The 22,088-nt window shown below is 36.0% G+C and overlaps 1 pseudogene; it reads left to right on the plus strand.

Moving 5' to 3' along the window:
* The first annotated feature begins 1,828 nt into the window (after positions 1 to 1,828).
* The window catches only part of LOC131486639 (dynein axonemal assembly factor 11-like), a 125,028-nt pseudogene continuing 104,768 nt past the window's right edge, over positions 1,829 to 22,088 (plus strand).

Here is a 22,088-nt window from a genome sequence, read left to right on the forward strand (position 1 = left end):
TATAAGTTAACCTTCATTTACAACATATCTAAGATAAAGAAATTTACATTTAAAAGTTCTGAATTAAATCTTTCAGAAGACAGAAATATTAAAATTTAAGCAACAAAACTTTTGGATATTGCTAGCCATTGACATACTACAAAGGCAGAGTATAAAATTTTGTTAAGTGTTTTTGGTCAGGAATTATAAATATGTACTTTTTACTTTCCAAATAAATGTGACACTGACACTGCAGAGTTTTTCATATAGGATGTCAAGAGTCTACTTGTTACAGATTTGATTCTAGTTAGAGTTTATATGATACATTGTAAAATAATTTGTTTCTGGTAAGCTTTGTTGTTGTTTTTTCCTTCTATACCACATATGCTGTAGGATAGGGGTTAAGGAATTTGTCCTAGTTGATTCTCATTTTCATATCCAAAATATTGCCACTACCCCCCTCACTCCACAAATAAATGAATAATGAGTTATTTGAATCCTGTGACATAAAATTATTGAGTCAACTGAACTCCCAGTCACTCTCCTTCAATCACTGAAGATTTTAATGCACGTGTCCCTGTCTTTACCTCAATCGTTACTTTTGTCCTTATTCTTGTGGAGTTCACTATCCATATAAATCACTCACTTTCTCTCAGTTTTTATTAATATTTTTGCCTCCACTAATCTGATTTTCATTTTCACCCTAGTGACTATGCCCACAATACATGCTCCAAATATTTCCATTACCAACAACTATGCCATTTCCAGACTCAAAATTTTTCATTATCTTATTCTTTGACTACTCTCTGTCTTTAGGCCTTACTTCCTCAAATACACCAGTCTCATATTGTGATTCCACTACTCTCTGTTTGTCCCCCTGTAGTGTGTTTGTCCCCCTGTAGTGTGTTTTCTCACTCTTCTTCTTACCTAATTTAGAATCCAGTGTTCATCACTTTACCCCCTTCTTCACCAACCTTGCCCTGCCTACCCAAAAACCTATGAAATACATGTATGTCTCCACATGTGCATCCAAACAGTTGAATAGAACTGGAGGAAAGAAAAATAAATAAATAAATAAATAAATAAATAAATAAATAAATAAAGGAAACCCAGTGATTGCCATCTCTTTATTTAAGACCATAGTACATCTGAGGCCTAACTACATTTTGATTGTTTTTTTTTTTTTACCTTTGTATTATCCCAAAGAACTTCTCCAAGCCTCTCTCCTCAAAAATACAACACCCCTTCACCTATTTTAAATGTGTTTATACATGTGTTTCTTATTCCCTTGGTATACAATTCTAAGACTATCTTCCCATCTTTCTGTTATCTAAATCTAACAACTCACCATAATTTATACCTATATAATTTTTGATATTATTTTTTTTCTTGTTGTATTGCAATGAGAAACAATGCAAGTACAATGGCAAATAGAAGTAAGGACAGTGGTTATTCTTGTCTTGCTTCTAATTTTAAAAAAGGTAGAAGACTGTGTCTAATGTGTCTCCTCCGAGATTTTTATCTTGTATCGTCTTTGTATAAATGTTGTCAACTCAATTAAGGGAATCACTTGCAGATGACTTATAGCCATATCTGGCTGATTTATTTATTTTTCTTCTCCGAACCCCAGTCAGGTCCTACTTGAGTCAATCTTAATCATTGATTCATAACATATTCACTTCACTCATTCACATATGTTCTTCTTTTGTTTATTTAGCTACTTAATTATTATATCTCTTTCGATTCAGTAGGAACATAAGAGCCACATCAAGCATTACGAAAATAAGGATTTTATATAGGACCTAGAGGTAACACCGATGTATGTAGAGTTGGGTGAGAGAATGTCTAGATGGCTGTGGCCAAAAGATCAGAAACCTCTTACTATGATTTTGATCTTAAGCACTCCAGCGACGAGAAAAACAGCCAGTTGGGGAAATCTGAGACTCTACTACAACAATTACAAAGGAGGTAATAGCTAGGTCTAAATAGCTGCCAACGTTTGTAGAAGCTTCTGTATCTTTAGAAGTTAACGTGTCAATCACCACTTCTGACCATGACATCTGACAGCTACAAACAGTTTAGAATAATAACTCAACTTCATGAGTGCCTTCAAACTTTAGGCAGTTACCTCTGGTGAGGAAACTAACCAAGACACATATTGGGAAGGGAGTTCTGAAATATTAGCAAAAGTGATGATGCTACCTTGAAGCAAATAATTTATTATAATGCATCTCTTTGTCAATGCAGCATTCACACATCCCCCTTATAAATATATGCAATTTCTGAATGAAGACACTAATTAAGCAAATTTTCAGTTTAACTGAATGGAACTCTGTCACATAAAACTAAAGACATGCCAGCACTAATTTTCTCATGCCAACGTCTCTCCCCAAAAGGGGTAGACGCAAAGTCCTATAGAATTTCTGGGTGATGTTTATTCTCTTTCCAGTGAAGTTACACTTTCCCTCTGATGTTCTTTAATTTAAATATGAGTTTGAGATTTAACCTCTAATAACACATACTAGAGTTAAGAGAAGAAAAAATAATTATTCGATATATACAAATAATATCAAAGCAAAGAAGAAAATACATAAATAACATAGCAATTAATAAAGTGGTAGCAGAGGACAATTACAAGTTTCTTATTCCAAAATCCGTTGTATATCTGTATTCTGATTATGGTATCTCACTTCTTAGGGCAACTCATATGTCTTTATTGAAGTGTTTACACTATTAGTTGTCTCTGTTATATTTGGTTACTGTGGTTTTCAGCTAATTATAACCATAAGACTTAGGATACTTGGAGTATTCCCAGAAAAAATCTCATGGTTCCAGTCACATCCTGGGCTGCTTCTTTCTCCTTGTGGAGTAACAACCTAATTTCCTCATTACAGATAGGATTAATCAGCACAGCACAGTAATTCTTTTCTTTGTGCAGCTTCTGCTTCCAATCAGATGGGCCATGGGTTTTACTTGTTAGAAGTATTTCTTTCTTAGATTATAATAGGTAATAAATAAAGCATATGGTTTCCTTGTTTTCTTTCCTGTGACTATGTATCATGGCTATGGTTTAAAAGATACCAAATATCAGAGCTTCTGGGTGGCTCAGTCAGTTAAGTGCCTGACTCTTAATTTCAGTTCAGGTCATGATTTCACAGTTGTGGGACCGAGCCCTTCATTGGGCTCTGTGCTGACAGTGCAGAGCCTGCTTGGGATTCTCTCTCTCTCTCTGCTCCCCTCCCATTCACATGCACGCGCTATGTGTGTGTGTGTGTGTGTGTGTGTGTGTGTGCGTGCATGCGTGCATGTGCGTGTGTGTCTCAAAATAAATAAATGGACATTTTTTTTTACAAAGGTACTATATATCAGTTACTGATTCAGAGCATAAACACTACCTGGCAGAACACTACTGCCGTACCTCGAGGTGTGGTCATTCATTTGCTGCCCTGACAGTCTTCCAAAGGCCGTCGAATCCTTCCATCAAGACAGCTGCTTCAGAGTAATGGGGAAAATACTAAGATCTATGGACATTTTGAGCCTGAGAATATTGTTTTTGAATTTCTGTAAAATGTATTTCCTGGAGATAAGCATTGGTGTCTGGAATAGCATGACAAAAGTAAGGCATTTTGTTAACTCTCCAGATGATAGTTTGGGCAGATGCATTAGTAATACTGAACATGAGTTTTTATCTAGATATGTTCCTATTCCAGAAAGTGCAGACAGTTCCCCTTCACCAGGTGGCTGCATGGTCTCCTGGGAAGTGATGCTGTATCAGTGTTATTATCTGCTGATGATAAATTGTGGTTATTACCTGCTGAAGACTGTGGTCTGATCAACTGTAGTTGATGGTAATATGCCATGTAGCTTTCTTTGCCCATGATAATTTCCATATTTGTCACAGTGAGTCCATTATTTAAAGGCAAGGGTGGCTAAGGAAAGAGGCTCACTGATATCAGCAGAATCAGTCATTTTTGCCACATGATTTTTGACAGTCCGTTGTACGGAAGATATTGTTGGTGAATACATTCACATTAGAATAAATATCCTCACACTTTATGCCATTGACACTTTTCAACTTTATTCTTTCAAATTTTTTAATCTCCAGACCAACTGCTAGACACTATTTATTAATCAGTGTATATCAGTATCTGTAGCCATTTCCCTTTAAGGTGAAGTGAACAATCATGTACTCTGCTTAAAGTTCTGCCATTTGGAGTTTTTCTCTTCACTACCGCCTTTCAGGACTATTCCCGAGTGGGACTACAGTGCTGTGTCCATTCACTTTTAAAGGGCTGAAATTCTCTATTAGGTCCCATATGGGCCTACCGAGTTCCCCTTCCCAACATTTCTACTGTCACAGACACTTTATGTACCATGCGACTGACAGTCATATGGCCGAAGTGACAAAGCAGCTTTTGGAGTAACCTGAATCTGTTGAAAAGTCTCCTTTTCCTCTTGGCCCTTTGCGGGTAATTCAGTAAATGTGTTTAAGGAGCATGCAACTGAAATACATGTTAACTCTGAAACCCAAAGATGCCCAGTAGTACCCGTGTTTCTCTTGGTAGTGGTAGGGGATGCCACATGCATCGATTTGTCCTTTCATTAGACCCTTGGTATTTCAGTGAAATGGCAAGTTCCTTAATTATGTAAAATTTTATTTCTACACTTTGGTACACATGTGTTTCACCAGTGCCTAACCCATATGATATCATCGACACAGAAGACAAACACTTTGTCCTATGGAATGAAAAATGGACAATGTTCCTGTAGACCACATTATGACAAAAGGCTGGAAAGTTGGTGTAGTCCTACAGTAAGGCAGCAAGTAGTCTCATGGACAGGTGAGAGAAATCTGAATCTGGTGGTTTTTACAAAGATGTAGAACTAAGCCACTCATGAGACTTTGGTTAATACCAGATGAGGTTGGCAGAGAACCTACTCCTGGAATAGCAGATGTAAGAATTAACATCTGATTAAGTTCATGATAATCCACTATGGGTTTCCAAAGTGTCTGTCTTTTGTATAGGCCATTTATTTATTTATTTATTTATTTATTTATTTATTTATTTTTTAATTTTTTTTTTCAACTTTTTTTTATTTATTTTTGGGACAGAGAGAGACAGAGCATGAACGGGGGAAGGGCAGAGAGAGAGGGAGACACAGAATCGGAAACAGGCTCCAGGCTCCGAGCCATCAGCCCAGAGCCTGACGCGGGGCTCGAACTCACGGACCGCGAGATCGTGACCTGGCTGAAGTCGGACACTTAACCGACTGCGCCACCCAGGCGCCCCATGTATAGGCCATTTAGAGGTATTAAAGAAAGATATAATAAAGTCACTACTTTTGTAACTTTTTCTTAAGTTTATTTATTTATTTTGAGAGAGACAGAGACAGTGTGAGTGGAGGAGGGGCAGAGAGAGGGAAAAAGAGGTAATCCCGAGCAGGCTCTGCATTGTCAGTACAGAGGCCGATGCAGGGCTCAAACTCACAAACCATGAGATCATGACCTGAGCCAAAACCAAAAGTCAGACACTTAACCAACTGAGCCACCCAGGTTGCCCTCCCCCGCAGCCCTGACATTTGTAACTTTTATGTTTAAAGGACACAAAGCTCTGAAATTCCTCCAGAATGTGTTATTGTTACCTTGCTAAATTGGTTACTAAACCAACATGGGGAATATTCAGGTGCTAAATATGTTGACTTCTACAGTATATTCTGGAACTTGGAAAATAACCATAGAATGAGCAATGGTATAACAAATTTCTTCCTCAAGACAACCTATTTTCTCCTGCATTCACAGGGCCCTGGATCTTTGAATTTGTTAAATCTGGGAGTTTTGTGAGGGATCATGATTTTCTATTGCCATGAGTTCAACAGCCCAGAAGATATTTTCACTTATATAAATTAAGACTTTAGTAAACTGCCCATTTTTTCAGACTTAGAAAATTCTCATAACCAAGGATTTTTATTGGTCAAACAATTCTGATAATGGCCCATTATGGTAACTTTGTTCATATTCTTTCTTTTTAGAGGAAAATATGTGGCCTCTACCATTCTGGTATCTCATCATCCCCATTAATGTCAGGGAGCCCATTTCAGTGGAGGCATTTTCTGTTGTGACTCCTGGGCTACAGATTATAGACACAATAGGACCTTTAAAGGTGCTGTTACTCCCTGATTTGTATATTTCTAGAACTGTCTGTGAAAAAGGTATCCTCCTGGCCTTTGTATAGTATATAATGAGGAGGTAGGTTAGCAGAGAATCCATAATAAATCCATTTCAGCATTTCCACCTCCCCAAACCTTTTAATTATTATTACTTGTTTTTCCTACAAAATACTAAGGAAATTTTGACATCTCAACTTAATTCACTGTATTCTACCATTGGTGTCCAGTCTTCAGAGTATCAACTGTCGGAGTCACTTCCAGCTACTTCAAAGTAACACACTAAATCTGGACTGTCGTGTTACCATAGTTTCAATAATAAATTTAACTCCATCCAAAATTGCATTCCTTCCAAAATGGTACAAAACTCTAAAAGTCCATTAAGTATATATTCTCTGAGGTTCCTGCATATATTATTTGGCAGAATCTTGCATATATTTTGGTGTTTTTGATATCTCCTCCTGGATCAAACTTAAATGTGGTTATACACTTAGAAGGCGCTAGCTGCATATGAGTGGGTCCTTAGGGAAATCAGCATTGTAGTGCAGGGCACCTATATCAAGAGATGTTACTTTAGGGATTTAAATAAGGAGAGGCTGTCCTCCTTAGACAAGGGAGAAATTTGAGCCCTGCTTTCATTTGTAAGAAAGTCTTACTAAACATTTTGGGTTCAAAGTCTACTGTTTCATCAGAATCTGCCTGTATCTCTCTGTCTAGACAAGTAGTTTTACAAGCAGTGACTTAACTTCACCATATGATACTTATGAAACTGTGATTTTAGTTTTTTTTTATAATCCAGTCATCTGAAAGATAGAATTTGGGGTTTAGTTTTCAGAAATCTCAACCCTGTGGCTATGGGAGATCAGTGTTCATTTTGTTCTGTCTATATCTGGATTCTCTGTAGTCTATTTTTTTTTTTTTTTGAAGAAATCTTTGTAGAGATTCCAGACAAAAGGACAATCTTCCAGCAAAAGCCCATCCCCTTTGCTATAGAGAATGAAAGGTGACTGATTACTTTAAATCAAAGAGACAAAGCCCAGTTGAGAATGGGTAGCAGATTTGGTAAGGGTCAGTCTGTTTGTTTGTTTGTTTGTTTGTTTGTTTGTTTTTATCAGTTCTTAGAGGATAAGCTTCCATGGCTTCCAACCAAGAATCTAGTTTGTTCATTATGGCCTCTCCTTATGGCTCCTCCTGAACACTAATCTCTTATCTTCCTAGTTTGGCCAGACTCTCAAAATCTGTATTCCACTTTTTCACATGCTTTCACCTTTACATTATATGGCCTTTCCTAAACAGCTGCAGATTTTAGTCAATGCCTTGAGGGGAGAATTGCCTTGTGTCAGGCTCAGTTAATCCTCTTTTCCCTGGATCTTGACCACCTACGCTCTAAAAAAAAAAAGAAGAAGAAGAAGAAGTTTTTTTCTTTTCCCATCATAATTGGCAAAAATTTCAGCTGGTTTTCCTGTGTCCCTGAAGTAGCCCTCTTTCAGGGATAGACCCAGATCCTCAACTTGTTGAGTGAAGCCAGAATCAGAAAACAATCTTTAGCCAAAATGCACCATGATTATCCCTTTCTGTAATCTTGGTCTATCTAAACCCATTGTTTTGACAGTTCTCTGATGACTTCATATAGATTTTTGTTGTTGCATGCTTTTATATAGCTTTGCAACCTTACTTTTTTTGGGGAAGACTATTTGCCTATTGCAAGCTACTTTAGCAAAAAGCCAAACTTTATATTCATCTTTCATTTTTGGCCATACTTTCAGCATATTTTCCCCAAGTAGAGTCTGTATTCATATCCCACCAAAATTACATGAAAGTACCCATTTTCTCTCAACATAGTCCTCTCTCAACTTTATTAAAATATTTTCCAGTATTTGCCAAACAAAAGAATGGAAAATTGTCTTAGAATTGTTTTCATTTGTCTTTTATGAATTCAGGTGAAGTTGAGTATCTTTTAATATTTATTATTTAATTTTCCTTTTTTCTCCCTTCCTTCCTTCATTCCTGTCCTCCCTCCCTCTCTTTCCCTTCCTCCTTTCTTTTTTTCCCTTTTGTATTTTCATTTCTTTGAAAGCTTATGTTCTTTGCCCAAAATTCTCCCATTTTGCTTATTGATTTGTTTATTTTGTTTTGAGTGTGTTGTAAGTTTTGCCTTTTAATATAGTTTTCTCTGTGTTATGTATGGTAATAGTTTTCCATATTTTTTGTTTGTTTGTTTGTTTGTTTGTTTATTTATTTATTTTAGATTTCCTCCTGCTCTATCTTTGGATTTTGACTTTGTCAGTGGTATCCTTTCACTCAGAAAATTTATTTTATGTTTTTTTTTTAAATCTGTCATTTTTTTCAATTATACCTTGAAGTTTTTATGTCCCTTAATTCATCAGTAATAATTTGTTACTGTGAGCTACATCATATGTTTTCACCTACTACATAATGATTTCTAAAGTAGAGAATCATTACATGTAGATATGATCAGTATTTCATGGACATTACATGGGTGTTGCTCAAAAACAATGCAAATTAAGACAAAGAAATGTTTTGTTATCTTTTTGTAAAATTTGGTTTAGAGAACTGAGTATATGCAAGAAATTAACTGTAATATATATATGTATTGAAATTATGTATGTATCAGAAATTATATGTGTTTATTTAAGGCAACATCAGTATGTATTAAAGTAGGCTCTTCACAGTTGAAGTAGCTTAGACTTAATTTAGGATAAAATATCTGTTCTTACATGATTATTGCTTTAGAGAGACCCCCCCTTTTATCTTGAATTGGAGTTGGCCATGGGCTCTTAGCAAATGTAACGCAAACAGTGGCAGAACAGTACTTGAACCTTGGGACTTGTTCTCTTTTGCTCCTTTAGAGAATTCCCCCTAAACACACCAGAACTAGTCTAAATTATAATACGATATAAATAGTTAACTCATCTCTTTGCTTAGCTGACATTGAGCCAATTACCAAATGTTGCATGACCTGGTCATTACTTTGACCAGGCCAAGCCAAGCTGGCCCAAAGGAAAAAAAAAAAAATCCTCAACCTAGTAAGCAATTATAAATGTTTGTTGTTGTTTTTTGGGGGTGTTGTTGTTGTTGTTGTTGTTGTTTTAGAGAGAGTGTGTGTGAGTGAGCAGGGGAGATGGGCAAAGGGAGAAAGAGAGAATCTTAGGCAGGCACCATGCTCAGCATGGAGCCCAATAAGAGCCTCAGTCCAACAATGTTGGGATCATGACCTGAGCTCAAATCAAGAGTCAGACATTCAACAGACTGAGCCACCCAGGAACCCCTAAGTGTTTGTTGTTTTAAGTCACTAAGTTCTGGGGTGCATTGGTTTGCATCAAAAGCTGATACAGTGTTCTCACTAGGCATATGTTTACTATGTTTCAGATACCATGCAATGTACACATAGCTCTGGAAAAATAATTAACATATGATAGGTTTTGCCTCATTTCAGATTTCTTTCCCTTTAAAGAAAAAAAGCCATTTTTCTCAGTCTGCATGTAAGATTCTCATTAATTTCCAAAGCTGATAACTTTCCTCTCACACTCGAAAAATGGACTCACTTCATACTTCACTGATAAAAAAGAAAATATCTCATAGAAATTTATTTTAGTATACTTAGTTTAAATGCCTTTGTATGTCATTTCTTCCATATATAGTTAGGTGACAACCTTTCTTTTGATGTATATATTGCATGATCACATTGGTTGACATAGACACGATCTTCAGAAACAATTAGTAGTGATTGTCCTCACTTATTAGTACATATGTGGTTTTATGTTTTAGTCTTTGAATGTGGTTTTTTAATCACACAAACTCTTAAGAGTTTCAAAAGAGATAAAGGTGGTCACAGATTACAAGTGACAGTTTAAATTTTGTACAATACCTCTAATAAGCATAGTGATTTATATTTGATCCCCACAGTGAGCCTCTGTTTTAAACTCTAGTGTGGCACTTGGGGCAAGGACAACACTCTACGGTCCCAAAGTTTTAGCTATCTCATGTTTCACTCGTTTGTTTATGAATAGTAAAATTCTTCTCTTTCAGCACTTTAAAAAAAATAAAGTACATTTATTGACATATCTAGTGGCTTTATAATAAAAATTAAATGGCAACCTCTCCATTCCTTTTCATGATCTTTTTCACCTTTGAATTTCCTGTGGTTATCCCTCTCAACAACCACAGTCTTCCATCACTGTCACTGACCGACCTTATGGCGTGCTGCTTATGGATTAATTTGCCACGCCATCTGTCTGATTTCCATAGTTTAAGTATTTCTACATCATATGCCCTGGCAGTAAACTGCATTCGTTCAGTCAGGAGCATTAGTTTAACATGTGAAAGATGCGGCAGTTTGTCTGGAAATTCCAGCTGGTGTAGTGCAAACATCAGCACCAGGCAGATGATTTTTGATCCACATAGATGAAAGTAATTCTCTTTTTATTATACTTATTTATGCTTTCCTCTCTTTTATTGCTCTATTACTACTATTCTTTGTTCTCTGTCATTGTTTGGGTTTTTCTCATAATGCCATTGTATGGCAAAACCTTTTATCTAGTGAAATTATTAGCTGGTACCTCTGATAGAAAGTCACTATTTGATGGACTGATAAATATGTGGCAAAAGATGTGAAAGCTTTGACTCAAACTCTCTTTATTGATAGCTTTGGATATTGAGATTTTCATGATAAACTAAGCAATTCAATGGATTTGGAGCTTTAGAAGCATTATTATTAAACACTGTTCTCAAATGCCAACTATTCTCTTTCTTTATCAAATTATTTTCAACATAAGGCCATTTATTCCATGGGGATATGGTTGAAACCCCAGAAAATTCACTGGTAGGCTAGTCACTATTCATCATCCTCAGAAATAATGGATATTGGGAGCTGGGAAATTTTTGTTACAATGACATTGTCTTTTAATTCTGGAATGTTTAGAAGTTCCCCTGACATTTATCCGCTACATGTCAGAAGCACCAACATCCCACTATGACAAATAAAAACTTCTGAGTTATTGCCAATTGTCCATTAGCAGAGGGACAAAATCACCCCAACTGAGAGCTTGTGGTCCACAGGATTAAAAGCTGGTTTAAATGAATGTGAGAGAAGGTAACATTAAATGGGAAAGGGATAGAGGAACATTGAAGAAAGATGGAGAGGTTGTATCCTTTTAGCTGAGTATAAAAATGTGAAAATGCACTGGGGATTCTTGGTGCATTTAACCAGTGACAGTTATTCTGTACATGAGATTTATAGGTACATGTTCATATATATATTCAGGATGATCCCTTTTGAGGACCAGATCTTTTCTTTCTTTCTTGTTTTTTCCTCCTGTCCATTATATGTCACACATCCTGTGCCCATATTCATTTAAATAACATCTGCCTACTTTCAAGTCCCATGGCCCACTGATTGTCCTGGTGCTACTGATTATAATTTCTCCTTTATCTTCTCTGAATGATTGTCTTTATATAATCTGCTTCCAACTTCACCCTCAGTAGCTGAAGAATCTACAATTGTATCCCCCAAATGGCTGGACTCCTAGAAGCTGCCGTTGGAATTTCCCTGAATGCCTATTAAAAATTCCAATAGTACTTGGTAATCAGCTAATGTTTTCTTAGTCTTATATAAAGTTGCATGTAAAAACTGTTGGCAAGGGCCCCAGTGCTCTTTATTACAAACAGTTGATGCAACCAAGCCAAGAATTCATTGTCTAGTGATTTTTACCAGATACATAGATGTTCTTCAGAAAACACAAAAATGAATATGCTTCCCACAAGACTGCCACATTTCACTGGATGTGTGTGATGCCGGCTGGGTGCCAGCTTTTACCAATCCATCAGATTTCCACGTACTTAATTTGTTCATGAACACCCATGTCCTAAAATGTCACATATAAAAAATTAAGTGTTTTGAAAAAGTCTGTTGTAGTTAAATTTTGAAATCAACTTTCTGCTGCAATAATTTCTAAATGTTTCCTCCCTCATTTATTTTTGTAAGTATTTCCTCAGTTTCTGACTCATTTCAAACTTATTTATTTAATCCTGCTATATTTCACACACTTTTGGATACTGTGTAGTTAAATTTTGAACCAAAAAGACATGCATCTTGCTGTCATAAAACTTTAGAGGGAAGATACAAATAAATGAGCATTACAGTACAGAATGTCGTGCAAGCTAGTAGTGGGAATATAAAGTGTCAGAGAAGTAGATGAGGGCAGAATAAACAAAACTGGGACAAGGACTAGCACTTCTTTTCCTTTCTTCCTTTTGCTTGTATCTTATTTCAAAACAAAATTGATGTCTAAGCTTGGAAAGAAGGATAAATAGAGTGTAGCTAAGTAAAGAAGCCACAGAACATCATTCTGTCTCCCAAGGATTAGCACACTCAAAGCCTTGAAAGTTATAAAGGGCATGATCCATTTTTAAAAATGAAGAACTTCTGGAGTGTCTGGTTGGCTTGGTCAGTTGAGCTTCTGACTCTTGATTTCAGCTCAGATCATGATCTCATGGTCTGTGGGCTCAAGCCCCATGTCAGGCTCTGTGCTAACAGCATGGAGCCTGCTTAGGATTCTCTCTCTCTCCCTCTCTCTCTGCTTCTCCCCTGCTCACTCGCACACATTCTCTCTCTCTCTCTCTCTCTCTCTCTCTCTCTCAAAATAAACATTGTAAAATAATAAAAAAAAATAAAAAATGAAAGAACTCATGTATGGGTAGAGTTTAAAATGCATAGAAAGAAGTATAAGAAGGAGTTCACAGAAATGGATGAATCACCAAATTATGGAGACTTTTATGGAGAATTTGGATTTTACCTTAAGGAGGATTGTGAGCTGTGTAGCTGAAATGGGGACAGAATATTTTAGAACTATAACTCTGACTCTTCTTGATGGTGGATTGTGGAGCTGGGAAAACTAGAGGCAGGAAAACCACTAAAACTACTGTTTCAGTGCTCCTCATTTTAGAATGTGAGTTCCAAAACTCTTCTTGCATGAAGTTCTCAATTTCATGAAGTATGTTAACCTACTGACTGACTTTAAACCCTGTTTCCGTCAACTTTACACATGTTTGGGACATCCTCATTTTTAAAGGTATTAAGTTTAAAGGCATATATTTGCAAGGGTGTGAGGTCTTTCCCCCTAGCCCTATCTTTTTCTCCCATCTGTGGGACGCTGTACCATAAGAGGAATTCTGGCCCATTTCCTGCCTCCCATGTTGTGTCTGCTCCTTGCTATGAACGTAAAAGTTGGCTCTGTAAGCAAGAGACTCATATTCTGGAATTCTCTGCTGGAGAGCACATTTTCTCAGCTTTAATGCAAGTTCTCAAATACTAGCTTCAGTAGAAATGAACGTGGCATTTCCCTGATGCGTTATTTCTGGGTTTTCAGTCAGGCTCATTTACATTTTACTGGTTTCAAAACTCAGAGGGTGTACTTTCAGACCCCCCATGGTAATACTTTCCAATAAAACCTAAGATAGAATCGTGTTGGATGTTAAGTGCTCAACTAATTGATTTTACTTTCATTTACAAACACACACACAAATATCAAATGATTCTTTAAAATTAATCACATGACTGAACAGCTTTACTTACATCAACTACTCTCACAATTCCAGACTGTCCAACAGGGGAAAAAAAAATCACCAGACTTTTTTATTCTTATTTGTTTTGTAAATATATGTGCAATTTAATATATTAAAAAATATAAAATGTTTATGAATCATTAAAATATACAGATTTGTGGATTGTGTTTTCCTTAATCATTTTCATGGAAACTTTTATTTGAATTTAATGTTCTATATGAATAGTCCAATGTTTTTCAGATGGAACAAAGTCACTTTTACTATCCAAATAAAATGGCAGGACTCTCACATAAATGCACTTAATCCTGAAAATGTAATTATGAGAACTTAATGAGAAGAAAGTCAAGTTAATTGCTTTACTGTTTCTTTCTTTCTTTCCTTTTTTTTTCTTCTCCCCTGATGTCCTTGTGAGGCCTTATTTTGATATCGGTGACATTCAGTAAGAGACCAATTACTACAATTTTAAGCTTTTTTTTAAAGCAAAAGCTTTGCTATTTAACTTCACTTTTTTTTTCTGTTTGAAATAAAAGACCAACATTCTAAACTTGTTATTATATGTGATTTGAAGCTTAATCCATACTTATTTACTGCATTACAACTTGATAGATTCATGTTCTAACATGTTGTGTTTCTTCTGTAAAAGGTATATGGCAAACAGCATTGGAGAAAATTGTGTTTCCTTTTATTTTTACAATTATGGTCTCCTTGCTGTGATTACTTGCTCCGCCTATGAATTAGGATGTCATCATGTGCCTGTCAAACATTCTTTGCCATTACAATTAAAAATACATAACATATATGTTAAAGTCACAATGCAGACTTTCAAGTATCGTGACCAACCTTAAGATACTTAATAGAGAATTCATTGTTGTGCTATCCTTCTGCTCCTGGGGTGCTCTTTTCCTTCTTTTACTATAAGATGTCTATTTTCAAGTGCTCAGTGATCCACATTCACATTTGTCATGAACTATGATCCCAGGAGAACTTTCTAGTTTGACTCTTCACCATTTCATTCTGAGATAAAAGAAATAGAGCATACCTAGAATGTTTGGATCCCTTCTTTCTTTTGCCGTGAATACCCTTCTCCAAATCTCCTGTTCCAGGCTTGTTTTTACTCTTTTTTTTTTTTCATGTGTCAGCATAAATGTTAACACCTTTGTGAATTTGTACCAGAGTATCAGCCGTACACTTGCTTATGGTTTTTCTACTACATTTTCTACCTTGGTCGAATGATAATGCTTTCACAATACAATGGAATGAGTTCCTTGCAAGTGTGTATTTTCCAGACAGTTAACTTTGTAGGGTATGGATCGTTCTGTATTCAATTTTGAACTCAAATGATTTGATGTATAATATGCATAGACACTGTTTGTTGAAAAAAAAAAAAGTACCAAGCTTTCTGCTACTTTCTACCAAATATCTGGTATCAGACATTTTGGGCCTCAGAAGGAATATACTACCATTCTCAAGGATATTTACATTTGAAACCATAGCTCTAAACAAATTTAATGTTATAATCTTGTCTTAGAAATTAAGCATTCTTTATCATTGTCTTATAACTTTAACAGATTATTTGAAATGTCAATATTAAACCTGGAGTAACTTTATAATTGGTCCTTGTGAACAGCTCTCATTGACAGTAAATTTTTCCCTTCATGTTTAATCCTCTTATTACAGCTTTTAAATATGTTGTTTTATCATTTAACTCTGAGTAACAAACATTCCTGGGGCACCTGGGTGGCTCAGTCGGTTGTGTCTGACTTCAGCTCAGGTCATGATTTCACAGTCTGTGAGTTTGAGCCCTGCGTCAGGCTCTGGGCTGACAGCTCAGAGCCTGGAGCCTGCTTTGGGTTCCGTGTCTCCCTCTCTCTCTGCCCCTCCCCTGCTCATGCTCTGTCTCTCTCTGTCTCAAAAATAAATAAAAACATTTAAAAAATTTAAAAAAAAAACATTCCTCAAATCAAATGTTAACATTTTAAAGGCAAATGCCTGAAAAACCTGTTGTTGTTTTTTTCCTCCAATGTTGTCACTGAAATAACTAATTCTTCTACTAGTTAAAATCAGTAGAAATCAGCAGTTGTCAGTTGCCATGCATTGGGCACCTTATGCAGCATGATGAGAAGAGGCACTCTCTCAAGACCAGAATCTTAACTTCTTGTGCAGTTGTCTGAACAATCAAATGGGGACAGAAATGGTGCATCTCTTGTGTGTTGTTAAGAATTAATTAAGCAAGGAAATGGATGCACTTTGCTTAAATGGTTAATTATTTGCAACTCTCTACCTCTATTATGACCATTATTTGGGTCTTAGTATTTTACTTTGTTCATTATTATTATTAAGTTAACATTTTACATTGAGAGGTTGAAGGCAAAAATTAGGTTGGAAACCACAGGATGAAATCATTTTTAACCTATTCTTTTCTTGAGTAAACAATCTTACTTGAGAAGTACAGTGGGAGGTATGTTCATTATAATTAAATGTGTGGTTTTAGTTTTCTAAAATATATTTTAATAATAACACTCATGAATATATATTTTAAATTTACATTACAGAAAATGAATATTTAAAAAAAATAACACAATATGCATTCCTACCACTTTTTAAAAATGTTTTATTAGTGCTCAGTTTATTTTCCATATATACATATATGTATATATATCAGAATTAATTATTCTGATTTTAATAGAGTGGAATCATATATAGTGATTTTGCCTCGTATGAACTTTTGGAGAATTTATTTTTAATTTTTCAAATGTTTGCTTATATTTTTATCATATGGTTTAAATATAATCTATTCAGGTTGGGGTAAACATTTTATTATTATAAAGATTATGAGAGTGAGCATATCTGTGTATGAGTGTGTATTTTTAATTTTTGCTTACGTTAAAGTAGAGAAAAATTATATTTAAAAGGTTTTTTGGGGGAGTAGATTTTATATTGCTAAATTGCTCTTCAAATTATTGTTTATTTTACACTCCTGTTTTCACTGTCATAACATGGGTATGCCTTTATATTCATACACCATCAAACATTTGATGCTACAAAAAGAGAGAGGAGGGGGATCTTTGGATCCTACAAATGGAAAGAACAATTTAAAATAATAGCAAATTAATTAAAATAAGAGCATCAACAAGCATGATACAGCAAGTATTATACAATGGTTTTATCAGAGAACAGATTATATGTGGAATAACCATTACCTCAGTGGAGAAAAACCACAGTCAATAGCTTCTTAGAGTAGATAAATTGAGAAAAGGGTCAAATTGTCCTCTGAATGCCAGTTACTATGGGACTTAGAAGTATCAGGTACCAAAGAGGGGCAAGGTTGAGGTAAAGATCAGGAAATGTTTGTGTTAACTGGGAGTTTCCATGTTGAAAAAAGTGGTTCCATCTTTTTCTTCTTCAGTTTTGCACACCTAGTAGCTGAGAGGGTATCCGTCAGGCAGAAGATGAGAAGGGTAATCTCTAGGAAGTCTGACTTGACCAGAGAGAGTACCTCTTTATGAAGATATTGGGTGCCCGAGTGAAATGGTTGCCTCCAAGAACAAGCTTTAAATAATGATGGAGCCCACCAGTTGACATAGCACCAAGTAGATAACTTAGTCCTAATCCTTTAGTTTCTTAGAATGTTCATAGATAACCAAAATAAAGACCCACAGAGAAAAACCCAGTAACAGTCAGGTTCATATCAGGAAAAGGGAAACTGAAAAATGGGTTATGCAGGTTTTACCAGTACTGAAATGGCCAAAAGAAAACACTGATGTAATATAGGTAGCAATAACAGAAACAACGACCATTTCACAGGGCTGGAGTAAAAAGAAAGATGTTGGGTTTATGAATACCTAGAATTTTGGAGGAGGGACTCTGAAGACCGAAGAGAGCTGTTCTTAGTGGGTGTTAACTCTAGAGCTCAGGAAAAAAGGCTACTTGGAACTGGGACTCAGATCTCTGAAGAGGAAATGCTGTCTGGCTGCTACTGGTTTCTAGGAAGGAACAGGATGAGGATGGGTCAAATATGTGAGGAAATAAATATAAAACAAACAGGAAACCTGGACAAACTGCATTTGCTAAAATGAGGAGACATTGTGAAGGTGATGCTGGAAAGGACATCCAAGGGTCATTGACAGTTTCTTCTTTGCTTTCGGGGCCAGTTCCCTCTAGCGCCCCATGGTGGTGGATCAAAGAACAAACCAGAGTCTAATCAGAAAAGTGTGTAAAGGGGAGGAGGTTCTGGAGCCGGTAGGGGGGAAAAAAAGAGCCTAATAAATGATATAAGAACTGGAGAAGCTGAAATAGAGCAAGGAATAGAAGGCTTTAAAAATGCTATTTATATTCACAGAGCAAAAAGAGAAAATGTGTCATATATATATATATATATATATATATATATATATATATATGTATGTATATACATATACATACATATATATATATACATATATGTATGTATATGTATATATATACATATATAGACAAGAAGATGCTGGTAAAGTTAGTGAAGGGAATGGAATTCACCACCCTAAAATATGTGTCTTTGGCATAAGGATTATTTTAGGTTGATTATTTTTAAGAAACAGCAGACATAGGAAAAGCTCTGTAACCAGTATCCCCCACTATGTATCAGGAGGAGAAGGATGACAATACCTAGACACTCTTACCAATGGGGAAGACAGTGGGCTTAACCTACATAATAACCTTACCTTTGGTTACAGAGCTGTACCTAGTAACCTCTTATAACTACCCCCACATCTTTAGTTTTTAGCTGGAGATGAGTTTTAAGGTGGTGGTTTGGGGCACTTAGGGGAGGCACTCAGGTTTCCTGGGTCTCTCCCATGTAAACAGGAGATATACATATTATAATATTTCTGTTTTTCTCCTGATAATCTGTCTTTTATTACTGGGAGCTCTCAGCCATGAGCCTGGAAGTTTAGAGAGAATATTATTTTCCTCTTCTGCATTACTATGTATAAACATTAGAATGTATATCCAAAAAACAAGACAGTATCTAAAAACAAAATGTGTACCTTGTACTCATCCTCCAAAATGCATTAACTTTTTTAATGATTAAGTTGAAGAATTTTCCAAGAAAGAATAATCAAGCAATGTAAGAAAAACAAGAAAAAGCAAGCAAACAAATAAAATGATAGGATTTGGGAAATAAATCCTGGAGACCGAAAATTAAATTGAGGCAATAAATTTGGGGTTGGAATTACCAAAGAAATAATAGTAGAAACTATCCCAAAAAAAAGTATCAGTTCTTAGTAGTTTTCTGAAAGACGACTAGTTTTTCCATTCTTCTTCATATATTCCTTCTGACGTCCATTGTTGTTTAATCGGTGTTACTTCTATATATTTTATTAAACTTTTCTAATGAATACCTTGATATTCGTTTAAACTGCCAGATCTTATCACGTAATTTGTATATTCTATAATTCCCACCTTTTATATGATGTAATATAAATCATATCTGCTTTATTCTCCATTTTTCTCTGGCTTTATTGAGATATACTTGACCAAAACTGTATATGTTTAAGGGATGTGACTTGATGATTTCATATACATATATATTGGGAAATGATCACCACAATTCACTTTACTCTTAAGTATTTCTTCAAAATTTCATCTATGCCATCTAGATTATCTTGTATTCAGACAGTAGCTATCATTGAAATGACTTTGAAATATGGCTCACGTTTTACAGTATCCCTTCCTGTTGTTTTTCTTCTAAATTTCATCCTAGCTTGACTTTGTGTTGTGACCTTGGGGGAAAACCATTAAATCTAAGCTTCATCCTTGAATGCAGAATATGAAATTGAAACTGGATCTCTACTCTTCCTTTAACCTAGAACATTCACATTTCTTTTGTTGGTGGATCATGTGTAGGTAACATTCTCAATGGAATGCAAAAATATATCCAGGAAAGTTAATAAAATATGGAATCAGAAATAACTAATAAAAGGCAAAGTGAATTATTCATAAAGTTTAACTCTGCAATGTACAGAGATACGTCACTCCTAAATGAATGATCCCTTGTGACAGATTATTAATCTTAGCTCCTGTGGAAGGAAAGGAGTCTATTAATTGTTGGAACATGTTTAATCACGTTGGAAACTAAGTTATATGATAGATGCTGGAGAGTATGTGGAGAAACAGGAACCCTCTTGCACTGTTGGTGGGAATGCAAATTGGTGCAGCCACTCTGGAAAACAGTGTGGAGGTTCCTCAGAAAATTAAAAATAGACCTACCCTATGACCCAGCAATAGCACTGCTAGGAATTTACCCAAGGGATACAGGAGTACTGATGCATAGGGGCACTTGTACCCCAATGTTTATAGCAGCACTCTCAACAATAGCCAAATTATGGAAAGAGCCTAAATGTCCACCAACTGATGAATGGATAAAGAAATTGTGGTTTATATACACAATGGAGTACTACGTGGCAATGAGAAAGAACGAAGTATGGCCCTTTGTAGCAACGTGGATGGAACTGGAGAGTGTGATGCTAAGTGAAATAAGCCATACAGAGAAAGACAGATACCATACGGTTTCACTCTTATGTGGATCCTGAGAAACTTAACAGAAACCCATGGGGGAGGGGAAGGGAAAAAAAAAAAAAAAGGTTAGAGTGGGAGAGAGCCAAAGCATAAGAGACTCTTAAAAACTGAGAATAAACTGAGGGTTGATGGGGGGTGGGAGGGAGGGGAGGGCGGGGGATGGGTATTGAGGAGGGCACCTTTTGGGATGAGTACTGGGGGTTGTATGGAAACCAATTTGACAATAAATTTCACATATTGAAAAAAAAAGGAAACTAAGTTATATGAAAATCACCACATGTAAAAGTAACAACATATTTTAATAGAGAAATAGAATATATTTAAGTAAAAGATGTTATTATTGTGGCTCACTAAGATGGAAATGTTAATGATTCCATTGTATATTTTCCTCTCATTTGAATTTTAGGACAAATATAGTTGTTTACACTGGGGAGTTGTTTTAGTCTCTTACATTGAAGCATATTTTCAACATAACTATTATTATAAATGGATAGCTTTTTCCCTTTTATAAGTTACAATACATTTTCTCCATCATTAAATATGACTGATTTTTTTTTGAACAAAATTTCTATTGAAATTTTACTCCTATTTCTTCTTTCTTTATCACTTGGGAAAGAAAAGTAAGCAGGGAGGAGAGGAAAGGGAGGGAGGGAAGGAAGGAGAGAGGGAGAAAGAGAGTGAGAGAAACACCATGATGAGGAAAACTGGACATACATCTTTGGTTCAGGAACTTCAGTATTTTCAAAGCAAAGAAATTAAATTATTTCTTTTTTTTTTAATATATGAAATTTATTGTCAAATTGGTTTCCATACAACACCCAGTGCTCATCCCAAAAGGTGCCCTCCTCAATACTCATCCCCCGCCCTCCCCGCCCTCCCACCCCCCATCAACCCTCAGTTTGTTCTCAGTTTTTAAGAGTCTCTCATGCTTTGGCTCTCTCCCACTCTAACCTCTTTTTTTTTTCCCTTCCCCTCCCCCATGGGTTTCTGTTACGTTTCTCAGGATCCACATAAGAGTGAAACCATATGGTATCTGTCTTTCTCTGTATGGCTTATTTCACTTAGCATCACACTCTCCAGTTCCATCCACGTTGCTACAAAGGGCCATACTTCGTTCTTTCTCATTGCCACGTAGTACTCCATTGTGTATATAAACCACAATTTCTTTATCCATTCATCAGTTGATGGACATTTAGGCTCTTTCCATAATTTGGCTATTGTTGAGAGTGCTGCTATAAACATTGGGGTACAAGTGCCCCTATGCATCAGTACTCCTGTATCCCTTGGATAAATTCCTAGCAGTGCTACTGCTGGGTCATAGGGTAGGTCTATTTTTAATTTTCTGAGGAACCTCCACACTGTTTTCCAGAGTGGCTGCACCAATTTGCATTCCCACCAACAGTGCAAGAGGGTTCCCGTTTCTCCACATCCTCTCCAGCATCTATAGTCTCCTGATTTGTTCGTTTTGGCCACTGTGACTGGCGTGAGGTGATATCTGAGTGTGGTTTTGATTTGTATTTCCCTGATAAGGAGCTACATTGAACATCTTTTCATGTGCCTGTTGGCCATCCGGATGTCTTCTTTAGAGAAGTGTCTATTCATGTTTTCTGCCCATTTCTTCACTGGGTTATTTGTTTTTCAGGTGTGGAGTTTGGTGAGCTCTTTATAGATTTTGATACTAGCCCTTTGTCCGATATGTCATTTGCAAATATCTTTTCCCATTCTGTTGGTTGCCTTTTAGTTTTGTTGGTTGTTTCCTTTGCTGTGCAGAAGCTTTTTATTTTCATAAGGTCCCAGTAGTTCAT

Source organism: Neofelis nebulosa, chromosome 10 (assembly GCF_028018385.1).
Source record: "Neofelis nebulosa isolate mNeoNeb1 chromosome 10, mNeoNeb1.pri, whole genome shotgun sequence".
In the NCBI taxonomy this organism is placed as follows: Eukaryota; Metazoa; Chordata; class Mammalia; order Carnivora; family Felidae; genus Neofelis; species Neofelis nebulosa.